The sequence below is a fragment of the Arvicanthis niloticus genome, chromosome 5, assembly GCF_011762505.2.
Source record: "Arvicanthis niloticus isolate mArvNil1 chromosome 5, mArvNil1.pat.X, whole genome shotgun sequence".
NCBI lineage: Eukaryota > Metazoa > Chordata > Mammalia > Rodentia > Muridae > Arvicanthis > Arvicanthis niloticus.
In genome coordinates this window covers 18,413,425-18,428,962 of record NC_047662.1, presented here as the reverse complement: position 1 = coordinate 18,428,962, position 15,538 = coordinate 18,413,425, and the positions used below count along the sequence as shown (strand labels likewise).

Sequence of the window (15,538 nt, the reverse complement as noted above, 5' to 3'; positions counted from 1 at the left end):
TGATTGATTGATAGATAGATAGATATCGAGCCTGAGGGCTGGGGCTATGGTTCAGTGGTTAGGGATTTCCCCGGGAGTGCATGAGGCCCTGGGTTCAATAAGTCAATACAAACAAACAAACAAACAAACAAACAAACAGTTTCTTCTGAGCATGGAGACAGTCTGTACTGAGGACCTTTCTCCTTTCCATTGTCTTCCCTCCCACCTCCCATCCTGGGCATGCTTTTAATTCTTTCACACTTAGTCACAGACATACACCCACTGTGACAGAAATGACGCCAGGGGAGGGAAGGGCCTCATCTAACATAGATTCTGCTAAGTTCTGGCAGAGGCTCATGGTGTCAGCCCTGTCTCTTCCTCATAGAAACCCAACTTTATTTTTGAAGAGCACAGTGTCCCCGGGGACTGGGGAAAGGTTAAGAGGTCAAGAGGACCTTTTGAGTCTAGGCCATCCAAGATGACAGTGAGACCCTATCTCAAAATACTAAAATACAAAACAAAACAAAAAAGCATATGCAGCAAATAACATGCCCCCAATCAAATTGCCTCTTCATTTACTGTTTTAAAAAGTACTTATTTAGCTGGGCACTGGTGGCGCACGCCTTTAATCCCAGCACTTGGGAGGCAGAGGCAGGCAGATTTCTGAGTTCGAGGCCAGCCTGGTCTACAGAGTGAGTTCCAGGACAGCCAGGAACACACAGAGAAACCATGTCTTGAAAAACAAACAAACAAACAAACAAACAAAAAATAAAACAACAACAACAAAGTATTTATTTGCTTGTTTGTTTTTGAGGCATGGTCTCATATAGCTCAGGCTGGCCTCAAACTTCTGCCTCTGCTTCCCAAGTCCAGGAACTGTAGGTGTATACCACAATTCCTGGCTTTATTATTTTTTTTCAACTAATTTTATTTTTAAAAATACACATTTCAGCTGGGTGGTGATGGTGGCACATGCCTTTAATCCTAGCACTAAGGAGACAGAGGCAGGCAGATCTTTGTGAGTTCTAGGCCAGCCTGGTCTACATAGTGGGTTCTAGGACAGCCAAGGCTATGCAGAGAAACTTTGTCTCAAAAAACCAAAATAAATAAGTATGTGAATAATAAATAATAACTAAAAGGCCTGGAGAGTCTATGTTACCCAGGGTTGCTGGCTTTCAACTTCTGAATTCAAGTGATCCTTCTGCCTCAGGCTTCTGGGTAGCTAGCGCTGCAAGTATACATCATTATGGCCCCAGCTTCCCAGGCCAGCTTGTTTGTTTATTATTGATTTATTTTTCAGAGCTGGAAGGGTAGCCCAGAGCTTCACACATGCTAGGCAAATGGTTTCCCACTGAGCTATAGTCTCAGCCATCCCCTTCTCCAACATAGAATTGTCAAACAGACTTCAGGCCTCCAGGATGTGAAGTCTGTGCAAACATCTGAGCTCCATGGACACAGGTGACCTCAGCTCCTCTGCTTTCAAGGTTGGGGCCCCTTCCATCGTACATCAGTCACCCTATGATTCCCATCAGACTCTGAGCCCTGTGGGGACACTTACTTATCTATCTCTGTCCTCTGAGCACCTGGCACACAGCCAGACGGCATGTGGTTAATGATAATAGCATTTATTGAGCTCTGACTGTGTGCCCAGGTACGCCTTGAGGGCTTTATGAGCCTTAGCCACTTAACCCAGTGAAGCAAGTCCAATCGGTATAGTCCAGATTCGAAGCTAAAGTCCCAAGAAACTCAGTCGTTTGCCCTGTGTACCAAGGCCAGAATTCAGGCCTGGCCACATTCTGAATCCCCTAAAGGGTGTGGCCAGGCCCATGAGTGTTTGTCATTGAAAAGCAGTAGAGCTGGAAAAAGGCTCAGTCACTAAAGTGTCTGTAGTGCATGCATGAGGGTCTGAGGGCTTGTAATCCCAGCGCTGAAGAGGCGGAGATGAGCAGATCCCTAAGGCTCAGGACCCGTCAGCTAACTTCATCCAGGTAAAAGCAAGGCAGATTTTGTATCACGTGGACGCCACCTGAGTAACAACACCCAAGGTTAACCTCTATCCTACACACACACACACACACACACACACACACACACACACACACATTCACCCATGAACACCTGGACAGACAGACACACACACACACACACACACACACACACACACACACGCACGCACGCACGCACGCACGCACACACGCACGCACACACGCACGCAAGCACTCGTGCTAGTGGAAAAAAATACAAGTTTGGTAACCAGGGTTTCCAGTTTCTTGTTTTTTAACTCAGTCCATTTTGGGGTACCACATGAATAACAACACTGTCAACCTGAGAAGGTAGCTGGGGCCCTGGTACTGTCCTTGACAGGGCAATGTTCAGAACTGGGGAGATCTCTGAATGGAACTAGACTACCACTTACTCACTTGGACCTAATTCCGTGTTGAGCCAAATACACACAGTTGACTATTCGGCTACTGAACAAGAGCCTGGGAGCCCGTTCCAGCCCTTGGGTTGCCAGTTGGCAACTGTTTTATATCTTTTTTTTTTTTTTTTTTTTTTTTTTTTTTATGATTGGTTGTTTTCTGTCCCCATATGGCCTCCAGATCCCTCACAAAGCTCAGAGTCCGTTTGGGGATCAAAGTACACTCAACAGATTAGTAAGGCAGACAGTCTGTTCTTCACCTGGCCTGTGTTGTACCCCACCCCTTCATCTCCCTCAGGTGCCCTTCCAGCTAGAGGAGAGAGTGCCTTCTTTACCGTTGCTAGCAGGTTCCTGATTCACATAGTCCTCTGACTGAAAGGTCTTATGATAGCATATTTATTTGCTTTGCTAAACCTGTGTTTTGCTCTCAAAGGCAGAAGTGGGGATCCCGGACCTGGAGAAGGAGGATTTTAAAGGTTAGCTAGGACGCCATTAGTCACATCATCCCTGTCACAGCTGCAACTCATGACCTAGGATCCCTTTGTCTCGCCGACCCCCAGCAATTTGGGGAAGCAGTTTCTTGAGATGGAGTCTCTCTAGTATGTAGTCCTGGCTGTCCTGGGACTCACTGTGTAGACCAGGTTGGCCTCCAACTCACAGAAATCCTCCTGCCTCCTGAGTGCTGGGATTAAAGGCATAAGCCACCCCACCCAGCTTTCCTGAACCCCACTTGGACAGCTCATTCACTTGACTCCTTGGTGTGCCCACCAAGTATCCTTGAACAGATTCAGGGATAAAATGCTCAACCCCAGCAATACCTAGGCTAACCCAGCACTGGCCAGGCACTAGTAGTCTATAAAGATCTTATGTCATTTCTTTCTTTTTTTTTTTTTTTTTTCAGTGGGGGAGGGGGAAGAGAGGGGATGTTCAGACTAGGACTGGGTTTCTCTGTGTAGCTCTGGCTGTCTTGGATCTTAGATTGTAGATCAGGCTGGCCTCAAACTCAGAGATTCACCTACCTCTGCCTCCCAAGCGCTGGGATTAAAGGTGTGAGCCACCGTGGCTCAGCTGTAGTATCTCTACCTAGCCACAGTCACCATGTTATACCACCATGCTGTGACAGGTACATACTTAAAGCAGAGACAAGGTGGGATCAAGTGCAGGCATCTCTCTCTTTTGTTTTGATTTTTTGTTTGTTTGTTCCAGACAGAGGCTTAGTATGCCAGAGGTTCTCAACCTGTGGGTCCCAACCTCTTGGGAGGCCCGAGTGATCCACTCACAAGGGTCACATATAGATCTCCTGCATATCTGATATTTACATTATGATTCACAACAGTGGCAAAATAACAGTTATGAAGTAGCAATGACGTTAATGTTATGGCTGAGGGTCACAGCATTAGGACGATTGAAAGCCACTGCACTATAAAGTCCTAGCCAGCTTGGAATTTGCTATATAGATAAGACTGGCCTAAACCTCACAGAGATTTGCCTGTCACTGCCTCTTGGGTGCTGGGATTAAAGATATGTGCTACCATATTGAACTTTGATTTTCATTTGTTTTTAAAGAGTTTTTTTTTTCTTCAAAATGTATATGGGTGTTTTCCCTGTATATATAGTGTCCAAGGAAGCCAGAAGAGGAATTAAATCCTCTGGGATTGGAGTTACAGATGGTGGTGAGCTGCCACGTAGGTGCTGGGAATCAAGCCCTCTGGAGAAGCAGCCAGTCCTCTTAACCACTGAGCTATCTTTCCAGCCCTGACAAAGTGACATGGGCCTTGGCTGTGTTAGAGCTAGAAGGACCCATTCTCTTCCTGCCCCCTTTCTGAAAAAGGAACCTAATCCCGAGAGGGGCTGGTACAAATCTGAGATCACATCATAGGACAGAATCCAATTGGGAACATCGAGGCCCTCAAGAAGTTTGAAAGGCTTTGCTGTCCTCCTAAATCCTGGTCCATTCCATATCTGTCCACCAGGTGGCGCAGACGCATCAGGGAATAATGCAGAAAGAAGGGTGGGCAAACCCCCTTTCTTTGGCATAACTTTTCTCCAAGAAGCAGCAGCAAGCTTCTGCCCATTCCGGGACAGCACTAAGGTCACTAAGGTATGCATTGCAGACACATTCTCAGAGGCCAATTAGGCCTGACCACGGAAGTAGCAGAAGGCGATGACGATAAAAGGTAGGAAATAAACTCCAACAGACAGGGTAGGAAATCTCTGCCTCTGGGAACTTTCTTGGCAGCTGGCTCAGATAGTTGTGCTGGCACACCAAATGGGGTGCGAGATGACATCTGCATTTCCTAGGCTCTGCAGAGAGCTCCAGGTATTGGTGCTCTCTCTCCCTAGGTGGTTGGTGGACACCACCAGTGAAGACCTACCAGATGGCTGAAGTGTCTGCCACCACTCTTGGAAGCCTGGGGTTTCCTAATGGGTCTGACACCTCCAGAGCTCAGCTTAGGCTCTGCAGCTCAAGAGGACTTCTGTTCCTCTGGCACCCCACATGGAACTGTAAGTTCAAAGACTAGAAACTTCAAAAGGTTTGAAATACTAGGGGTGGGGGAAAGGGGGCCGGGATTGAGGGCAGCCTAGAAGAAAGGGAAGATTGGATGAGAAAGAAGTAGGTAGGACCTTGGAGACTTAATCAATCTATCTGCTTTGAACTTTATCCCTGGAGAAACAGGATTGTATGTATCGTAAAATGGGTGCTGAGATCAATCGCTGAGCTGTGTGTAGACAGAGGAAAGAAGGTGGGGAAGTCTGAAGAGAAGGAGCACTAACCAAGAGAAGAGCACAGAAGAGCGGCAGGCTGGATGGGGTAAATTTTCCATCCACCAAGACCTTCCCATGGCCCCGGGTACCCTAGTGAAACTGTCTTGGTTAGGTGACAGGTCTCACAGGCTAGGGGACTTCCCTGTGCCAAGGAGATCTGTTCTCCAGCTGGTATATTATATCCTAGGAGATCCTTGATATCAAGAGAGAGAGAGAGAGAGAGAGAGAGAGAGAGAGAGAGAGAGAGAGAGAGACTGGCTAAGACAGAAACCAGATTGGGGATTAGGAAGGCAGAGAAAGGGCATTCCATTAGACACATATGGGTGGTAAACATCTCTTTCAGGTGCCAACTCTGCTAATTATTGGCTGTGTTAGAATGGCCAAGTGAATTTGGTAATCCAAGCCTCAGCTTCGAAATCTGTAAAATGTAGGGCTTTGGAGATGGCTCAGCAGGTATCTGATGACCTGGATCGGAGCCTCAAAATTCATATAAAAGTGGAGATAACTGACCCCCACAAGGTTCTCTAACCTCACACATGTCCTGTGGCATGCACACCCTTCCCCCAACATATACACACAGAAATCATAAATCAAATATAAAAAGTAAAATATGATTATGGCTAAGACCAACCTTTGCAGTCTTGGGGGCTGGACAAGGTGGTGTGGGTAGGGCTGCCTTAGTTAGAATTTTACTGCTGTGAACAGACACCATGACCGAGGCAACTCTTTTTTGTTGTTGTTGTTGTTGTTTTTTTGTTTTTTTCGAGACAGGGTTTCTCTGTGTAGTTCTGGCTGTCCTGGAACTCACTCTGTAGACCAGGTTGGCCTCGAACTCAGAAATCCTCCTGCCTCTGCCTCCCAAGTGCTGGGATTAAAGGCGTGCGCCACCACCGCCCGGCCCGAGACAACTCTTATAAGGACATTTAATTGGGGCTGGCTGACGGGTTCAGAGGTTCAGTCCATTATCATCAAGGTGGGAACATGGCAGCATCCAGGCAGGCATGGTGCAGGAGGAGCTGAAGGTTCTTCATCTTCATCTGAAGGTCGCCAGTGGAAGACTGACTTCCAGACAGCTAGGATGAGGGTCTTAAAGCCCACGCCCACAGGGACACACCTACTCCAATAGGGCCACACCTCCAAATAGTGCTACTCCCTGGGCCAAGCATATTCAAACCATGACAAGGGCTCAGCATGTTTTTTTTTTTTGGGGGGGGGGGGAGGGTCAGAGAACACCCAAGAAGAGGGAGGTTTCAGGTTCTCCATCTCTCAGAGAGTCTGTGGCTATGTAGGTGGGCACCTTGGCTCTCTGGCCTGGAAGTACCTCTTCAAACCAGGGTGGGTTTCAAAACAGGTCTGCCCCAGGCTGAGAACACATGGAATTAGGCCAAGGGAATTCTAGCCAAAGGCAAAGAAAACAATCTGGTTAGTCCAGGGCCACCTTCTGCAGGAAGGTGTTGTGGCTGTTCCCTTGTTGAAACATTCAAAATGATTTTTCTGGGCCAGGTTTCAAGGAGAGCGTCTCCGTTCTATTTTGTCATTTGCTCTCTCGTTTTGTGCTAGTGCATTGAAGATTGCCTCTGATCCCAGTTACTGTGATAAAAGTCTTGTGTATATCCTTGCTTTCTTTAAAAAAAAAAACAAAAAAACAAAAACCCTTTGTTTTTATATGTCTGTAGGTTGTGTGCCTGTGTGTGTGTGTGTGTGTACTCGTACAAGTGTGCACACACACACACACACACACACGCACACGCACACGCACACGCACACGCACACGCACGGGCGTGCGCATGCGCACGGATCAGCACTTGCACAGACACCAGAAAGGCCCCTGTTCTATCACTCTCCTCTGCCTTGTAAAAACTCCAGCCTTTTTTTTTTTTTTTTTTTTAAATGTGAGTGCTGGGTTCTGAACTCAGGTCCTGGTGCTTACCCACCAAGTGTTCTTAACCACTGAGCTATCTCTCCAGCCCCTATTTTTTTTTTTTTTTTTTTTTTTTTTTTTGGGTACACTGGAAAATTGAGCCAGAGGCCTTACACATGTTGAGCAAACATTTTATCACTGAGTTACACCCAGCCCTTTGTATACACTTTCTCAGGTACTCATTATGGCCCCTGAATGAGGAAGGTCCTACTTACTACTCACCCCATTGTATGGGTGGGGAAACCAAGGCTGGGAACATGTATATGGATCTACATTTACTTGGCCTGTGGATAGGTTAGTGCACTTAGAGCCCAAGATTCGCCCAGCACCTAGAATTATCCAGTAAGTAAAACTGGGCCAGAAGCCACTAAGAGAGAAATGCTTAACACAGGGTACAGCAGTTGTTAGCTTGGCAGCACCGGCTGTTGTATTTGTATGACACCTGCCAGAGAGAATTTAGCTCAGGGAAACATGAATCTTTCCCAAATCACTGGCCTGATTCTTCCAGTCAGATCAAAACAGAGCTTTGGGGAGAGGAGGTGCTGGAACAGGAATCCAGAACCTCACATGCACATGCTAAACACACGCTACCAACCGGATGGTGAATTCTCATAAACAGTTTCCCTCATGCCAGGCCTCTCTGAGAGAGAGCCTCATACCCCTGCCTCATACCCCTTGACTCAGTTAATCTTCCCAAATGACCCGTAGGAAAGGGGCTTGAACAGAGAGGTTCAAGAATTTCTGACAGTCATGTGACTAGTGAGCGGGAAGAAGTGGATTTCAAAATCACATAGCTCAATGATAGGACCTTGTCTGGTTCTGCATTCACTCTCCAGCACCAGAAAAAAACATACAGCTGCTTAATTAACGTAACGCTGTCTCCAGGGGCTGGGCACTGTAATCACTTGACTACTTCCTATACAATTTGCAACACATCCTGTTTCCTTCTTTGCTTTGACTGCCAGGAAGCTCAGAGCCAGGCTTTGGGTTATATCACAGTCTCTGTCCTTAGAAAACTTTCCATGGGCTTGCTGCTGTATTCAGAATTTCATGTTTCTTCCTTCCTTCTCCCCTGGCCTTCTGCCCAGGCATTCATTACTCCTTGATTCTGCTCTTTAATTATTGATCAAATGGTCTTTAGGCTGCAGCGGAAACCACCTCCAAATCCTTTTTGGAATCGGCAGGACATAAGACATTTATGAGATGAATAGGGACCTTTTGACTGGCTGAGTCTGCCCACCAGTCACAGTCATGCAGGGTGAGTGTCTTTGAGCAGCTTCCAGGGCTAGAAAGGTGAAAGTTTTCTGCATTACACAGTTCTGCATAAGTTAGCACTGCATCCATAAAATTCATGAAATGATGCTAGACCAAACTTGACACCTCAGTGCTTAACTAAAAGGAAGCTCTCCCGGTGGCTTAGTGGGTAAAGCGCTTATTACATGCATGAGGAATGGAGTTGGAGCGGGAGTTTGGACCTCTCAAACCCAGCCCACACAGGAGAGAGGTGGACATAGAGGTCCAGCTAGAATCCCAGGGCATGGAAGTGGAGATGGATCTTCAGTAAGCTAGAGGAGGAAAACTAGGGAACCTTGGGTTTAGTGGGGGAGCCTGTCTCAATATCTAAGGTAGAGAGTGATGCAGAAAGATACCCAGAGCTCTATATGAATGCCAGCAACTGCACACACACACACACACACACACACACACACACACACACACACACACTACACATAAATCTGAAAAAGTAAGGAAAAAACCCAAATCTCTTCTAGTGTATGCCCTGGCTAGTGTAGGGATAGTGTAAAACCCAGACTGATTCAGGCTCTGCCACGTTCAATGTGTGGCTTCCAAGGTCACCCTGATGTTGGCATTCACTTGGCAGATGAGAGAGCTCATGCATACTTCTTAACCACGTTGGCCTGGATGTGGTGCCACGTCATCTTTGCCACTGTCCCATTGGTAGGAAAGAGTCACATATTTGCACATAATTGCAAGACAGGCTGGAAAAATGTAGTCTGGGCTGCTTTTCTCTGAAACAGCTCTAAACCTGGAGGGGAGGCATCTTTGGTGAATAGCTGACACAGGTCCAGCTCATGTATATAGGGATGTAGAGTGACCACAAGAGGGCTGGCTTTGCTTTCGAGGAACCATGGGTAAAAGCACTGGGGAGATGGCTCGGTAGGTAAATGTTTGTCTCACTGTAATCTCAGCATCTCAGCACCGAGGAACTGGGTCTTTAAGAGCTCATTGGCCAGCTGGCCTGTCTGGATTAGAGAGCTTTGTGTTCAGTGAAAGACCTTGTCTTAAAAATAAAATAAAATAAAATAAAATAAAGAGGAGAGAGCTTAGAGAGTTTGTTCATTGGTTAGAGCACTGGCTGCTTTTGAAGAGAACCTGGGTTCTGTTCCCAGCCCTACATGGCAGCTCACAAAAATCTGTAACTAAAGCTCAAAGGCAGGCGTTCTCTCTCTCTCTCTCTCTCTCTCTCTCTCTCTCTCTCTCTCTCTCTCTCTCTCTCTCTCTCTCTCTCCCTCACACACACACACACACTTTAAAAAAACCAAATGAATCTTAAGAAAAAAGAAGGGGGGGGGGCCTGGAGAGATTGCTCATCGGTTAGAGCACTTCCAGAGGTCCTGAGTTCAATTCCCAGCAACCACATGGTGGCTCACAACCAACTGTAATGGGATCTGATGCCCTCTTCTGGTGTGTCTGAAAAATAGCTACAGTGTACTCATACATAAAATAAATAAATAAATCTTTAAAAAAAAAAAGTGTTTGTTGTGTGCACTTATGGAGGCCCAAAGTCAGCATCTCTCCCCATTCACACCACCAGTAGCTTTAGAGATAGCCCCTCACTGAAACGGAAGCTCATTGGCTTAGCGAAGCTGATTAGCCAATGACAGTCAGGTATTTGTCTCTACCTTTCAGTTATAGGTTTGCAGTCTTGGGCACGTCCAGTCAGCTGGGTTGTTGGTTCCTTTGTTTGTTTGAGGTGGGGTCTCTCTGTGTAGCCCCGGCTGTCCCCGAACTCTCTCTGTAGACCTGGCTACCCTTGAACTCAGTGCTGGGATTAAAGGCCTGCACCACCACCACACCAGGCCACATCCAGCATTTTTTGTGGGTGCTGGGGTTTGGAAGTCAGGTCCTCATGAGTGTGTGGCAGACATTTTAAGGACGAGCCATCAACTGGCTTTTCCTTTTCAGTTTAAACCAAACTTTAGTCCCCAAAGGAAGGAAATGTGGAGAACACCATGATAGGAAATAGACAAAAAGAAATTGAATCTTCACTAGCTTTGAAGATCATAAAAAAGAGTCAAGCAGGACACCCCAAGTTTTAGCTTGGTTGCCTAGTTCCGTGGTCTTTTTTTTTTTTTTTTTTTTTTTTTTTTTTTTTAACTGCTCTGTGCTGAGTTCTGAGTGGTCATTTGGGGGACTCATAACAAGTGAGTTAAGGTCTTAACCGAGGAGGCAGTGCAATGAACGGACCGGCCTGAGGTCTGGAAGCAGAAGGCTGGAGTCTTAGCTGTTACATAGCTGTGTAACCAAGAAACCACATGACCTCTCAAGTTGTCAGATTCCCGGCCCAGTGGGTAAAGTCTATTGTGATAATCAGGAGGACTTGAGTTAGACTGGATCCTATAAATTGTTCTCGGATCCTCGCCCGCAACTCGGTGCTCACCCCTGGTCTGTCTGCCTCACTGTTCTCATCCGAAGGATGGAGTTAACAGGCTGACATCAGGCGGTTGGAATCTGGCCGCATTGTGGACTCTGCCTCCCTGGGATAAGTGTGTGTGGCCTCCTGTCCCGTTCCAAGGACTGTCACACACACACACACACACACACACACACACACACACACACACACACACACACACACACACACACACCCGCGTTCCCGGCAGAGGAGGACCCCGAGTTCACAAGACGCGGCTTCCTGGCCGCGTTCCGGAGAAGGAGTTTTGCGCCGCAAGTCCCATCCCCCGGTCGTCCGGCTCAGGAAACGCAGAGAAAGCCAGGAACCCGGCCTGCCAGACCCCAGGGCCCTCCGCCCCGTCCTTCGGCTGCAGGAAGAGCGCTGGCGGGAACGCCCTGCCCGTGGGTGGGAAAAGCCGGAGCTGCAGCATCGCGGCGTCCCTGGGTGCAGCGAGCTGTCGCCGCCACCGCCGCACCCCCCTGCCGCAGCCCCATCCCTGCGCCAGTGCCGCAGCGGCGTGCCCGAGATCCCGCAGACGCCACCCCGGTGTGCAGGGAGGGAGGGCGCGGACCCAGAGCTCGCTTTGAGGGGGAGACCTGCTTAGGGTGTGTGTGGGTGAGTGCTCCACCGGGTCGCTAGGACATTGCTGGACCTGTTGGTGTTAGAATCCGGGTGTCTCTTTGAGTCTCAACTTGTGCTTGGCGCCCGGAGATTTAGTTTCTTAATGGTGGAGATCTCGAAAACTGTTCTGGACCTAGAGACTGCTGTGATGGGCAGACCGTGATCCCTTTTCACCAATGAGAGCCAAGGAAGAAAAAGATGGAGGACATAAAAGGGCGGTGCTTCCTAGTATAGCTTGGACGTTGGAATCAGTCATTCCCAGGATTAAGTTCTACCTTTCCCCCTTACTGTGTGATCTTGAGTAGGTTCCTTAACTTCCTGAACTTCCGGGCCATGTCCTCTTAAAGGAGTCTTTCAACTCCTAAACTCAATTAGGTCCTCCCTCTGCATCCCCCCTAGCCCTCATAGCACATGGCCTGATTCCTTGAGACACTTAGTGCTAAGCTAATATTATTAAACACTTGTTATTCGGTGCCCTGTCTTTCCACTTCAGAAGCCCCAAAGTTCACGAAGATAGGGACCTTTGCTAAAGTAAGACTGTGTAGCTCTGACACATGTTAAACATCCAGCCATTTGTTGTGAAGTAAGTAAGGAGCGAAGGGATGGAGACATGCGTGCCAGATGCCCCATTAAGGATGGAGAAACCAGAAATGAATAAGCACCACTCCTATCTTCAAGGAGGTCCCAGACTGGGTAGGGAGGGGAATGAAATCGGCTTGTGCAAAGAAGACGGTCCTAAGTGTGTGCTAATAGGGGTTAAACAGTCCCGGAGGTAAACACGAACGGGGGTGGGGGTGGGGTGGGGGTGGGGTGGGGGTGGGGGGAGCAGCCGGAAAGACATTTGAGTGACACCGAGTCCCAGGAGTGCTGGGATAATGGATCTCATTTCCACCACAATGTACAAAGTACTTAGTTTGCATAAAGTGTGGAGTGTGTTTTTATCCTAAGGAGGTGGGGGAATTGATGAAGGCTTTACTGACTCGTTCAAGTCCTCCTCCCCTTTTGGAGGCGGGGAGCTGCGCTGAAGATGGATCCCAAAACCTTGTGCAGGCTGACGGCCAGTGAGCTACGTCCTCAGCTTCAAGGGACTCAGCTGTTGATGTGCACCGCTTTTGGTTTAGGTCCAAATAAACTGGTGATTTTAGGTAAGGAACGTTGCCTCTCTGACTTACTTTACCTCTAAGCCTGTTTTCCAAATCTAGGAAGAGTAATAAAGGCTTCCTGTAGCAGAACGAGAGAGTTGGTGTAAAGTACTTATAACTTTGTTGTGATTCTTAAGTTTATGCTAAAGGGTCCATAGGTGCTTGTGGGATGAATGTGTAAGACGGGTGCAGTGTGGGAGTCCTGGATCGTGAATGGGCTAAAAACCGTGCCATTTGGAGGCTGGCAGGCATATGGAGGTGGCTTCATCCCGCCCCACTCTCACTTTCTATGATCCCTAGGAGACTTTGCTCCTGGTCTCATTCATTATTGCATTATAATTTATTGTTTGCAGACCAACAAAGGTGAGCCAACTCTAGCCTGGTTAGCATTCTTTTTATATAGGCTTTTACAGCCTTATTTTCTGATGACACAGTAATACGTGCTGCTTGTAAAAAAAATTAAATTGCAGGAAGATATCACAGAGGGAAATTGAAAGTGCAAGTTTAGGCACACAAGAATTGACAGCTTGCTGTTCTTTGGCATGGGGTGGGGGAGGGGACACCCCACAGTGTGATCGACTTTCCTGTGTCAGTATGTCTGGGGAATCAGATGTCCAGGTCTTTTCTAGATGTGTCTGTGAGGATGCTTCCAGAAGAGATTTGTATTTGAGTCAGTGGACTGGGTAAAAATTGAAGTTGGTAAGTGGTATAGCTGGGGGTTTGTGCCCTCCCTCAACCATGCACACGCTTGTATGTCTGTTATGCATAAAATCCCAGGTCTTGCTTTTTAAAAGCTCAGCATGTGCTCTGCCATAGACTTATAGCTTCAGCTCCTCAAATTCTAACCTTAGGTTTTTTTTCTCTGGGCAGAAGCTTTTACTGTGAATGAATGATTGTATGGTTGCTGGGATCCTGAGTCTTAGGCAATGAATTTTCTATTTAGAAGCATTTATTGGGACTCCACCAAAAATGGGGTGGGATTTGTGGAACATTTGCTTTTTTTGTGTTTTGTTTTTGGAAAGGGTGTCTTATATAGTCCAGGCTGGCTTTGAGTGCTGGGATTATAGGCATGTGATACCACACCCAGCTACCTTTGGGACTTCCACACCACTACACACAGTTGGCACAGGTACATTCTACTGATGTGTACTGCAGCTGTATTTTCACACACTTTTCTCCCTCTTAGCCTCCAGTCAGGGATCTTTTGGAAACTTCCTATATATACACAGACAAAACAAAAAGAATGGGGAAAAAAAAAGGTAGAAGTCCTCATCTTTTCCTGTTTTCTTTTGGGTCTCTGAACTCTCCCTATATGTAGACTAAACACACATAAACCACAGGCTTCAAGTATGCCTGTGATTCTGTGACTTACTCTTGCAGCTAACAGCACTCAGCAGATACCTGCTTCTGGCTAGTCACACAAACCTGTTTATGTTACTGCAGGCTCCTTGAGGACAGGGCTGTTGTTAGCTCTTAGGGGCCAACATGGGACACTGGGAAGGTGGAATAGTGACAGCAGCCTGGGGATGTAGCTCAGTAGTACAGCACTTGTCTAGCATGCACCAATGAGTTCAGTTCCCAATCACACACACACACACACACACACACACACACACACACGCACACGCACGCACGCACGCACGCACGCATGCACGCACGCACGCGCACACACACTCAACTATCATTTCCTTGCATGAACAGAGTGCTAAATTGTTACTGTTGTTGTTTTCCATGACAGAGTTTCCCTGTGTAGCCCTGGCTGTCCTGGAACTCAATCTGTAGACCAGGCTGGCCTTTTAAACAGTTCCTCCATACACTCCTTCATTCAATCCACAACAGTCATTGTAGTAGGTACAGACTGTTATTCTCATTTTGCAGATGAGAGACTAAGGTGCAAAGGTTTGGAAGTCTGAGGTTTGGTAACTGATAAATGGTGAAGTTATGAGACTCCTGATCTGTCCTGTTCTAAAGCTTTTTGTTGTTTGTTTGTTTGTTTGTTTGTTTCAACGCTTTTGTTTTGAATGAGTTAGTGATTGATGGGGCCATGAATACTTCAGAGAAAGTTCCAGCTTTCTTTGTAAATGCTTGGTTCTCCCTTCTGAATGTTTTCAGTGCGGTAAGTCAAGAGTCAACAGATAGAGGGCTCAGGAAGGGCCCTCTCTGTGTCTGAAGCAAGCCTGTGATCAAGCTTAGTTTTCATGGGAAGAAGCATTTTTGAATCTCCTAGTCTAAAAATAAACCACAATTTTTAGGGGCCCTTGGGGACTAACCCAAGCATTTCAGGACAGCTATTTGCCTATCCGTAACACAGGAAATTAATCAGAGGCCCAAAGCCCTTCCCCTCTTCCCACAGACTGGAAGTACCCAGTGCCTTGCTGTGGTTCTTTTGAAAGACCACGGGGAAACTAAGGACAGCCTAACATAGATTCATCTCTCTGTGAGGAGGCAGAGAGCAGAAACAGGTCAACTCTGCTGCAAAAACCTGTAGAGAGAACTTGCAGCTGTCAACTGGGAGGTGTGCCAAGACACATGCCCTGGGGCCTGCAGAATCCACCTGGGGTCTGGAGACTGGGGAACTGGTTTCTGCTCTAATGGCCTCATTCAGTAAACCTTTTCCTTATGTCAAACCCTAGAGGTCTTCCCCTACGAAATGACTCGCTGAATTTTTTCTCTTTCCATTCCTTTTTCTTTTCTCTCTCCATTCCTTCATTTTTCTTCTTTCTCTCTTTCCTTCCTTCCTTCCTTCCTTCCTTTCTTCTTTCTTTCCTTCCTTCTTTCCTTCCTTCCTTCCTTCTTTCCTTCCTTCCTTCCTTCTTTCCTTCTTTCCTTCTTTCCTTCCTTTCTTTCTTCCTTTTTGAGACAGGTTCTTAACAATGTCATGTGGCCCAGTCTGGTCTTGAACTACTATGGTTACAGACCTGTACCACCCAGCCTGGTGACTGAGTGGATCATCACAAGGATACTGTGTGATGTTAGAAGCTAGAAATATTATT

General features: G+C 47.1%; 1 protein-coding gene across 1 annotated transcript in view; it reads left to right on the top strand.

Moving 5' to 3' along the window:
• The first annotated feature begins 12,248 nt into the window (after window positions 1-12,248).
• The window catches only part of Luzp1 (leucine zipper protein 1), an 89,013-nt gene continuing 85,723 nt past the window's right edge, over window positions 12,249-15,538 (top strand). Inside the window, exon 1 of the mRNA XM_076933950.1 lies at window positions 12,249-12,548. The gene's annotated coding sequence lies outside the window, so the exon portion shown is untranslated. The remainder of the gene's footprint in view (window positions 12,549-15,538) is intronic.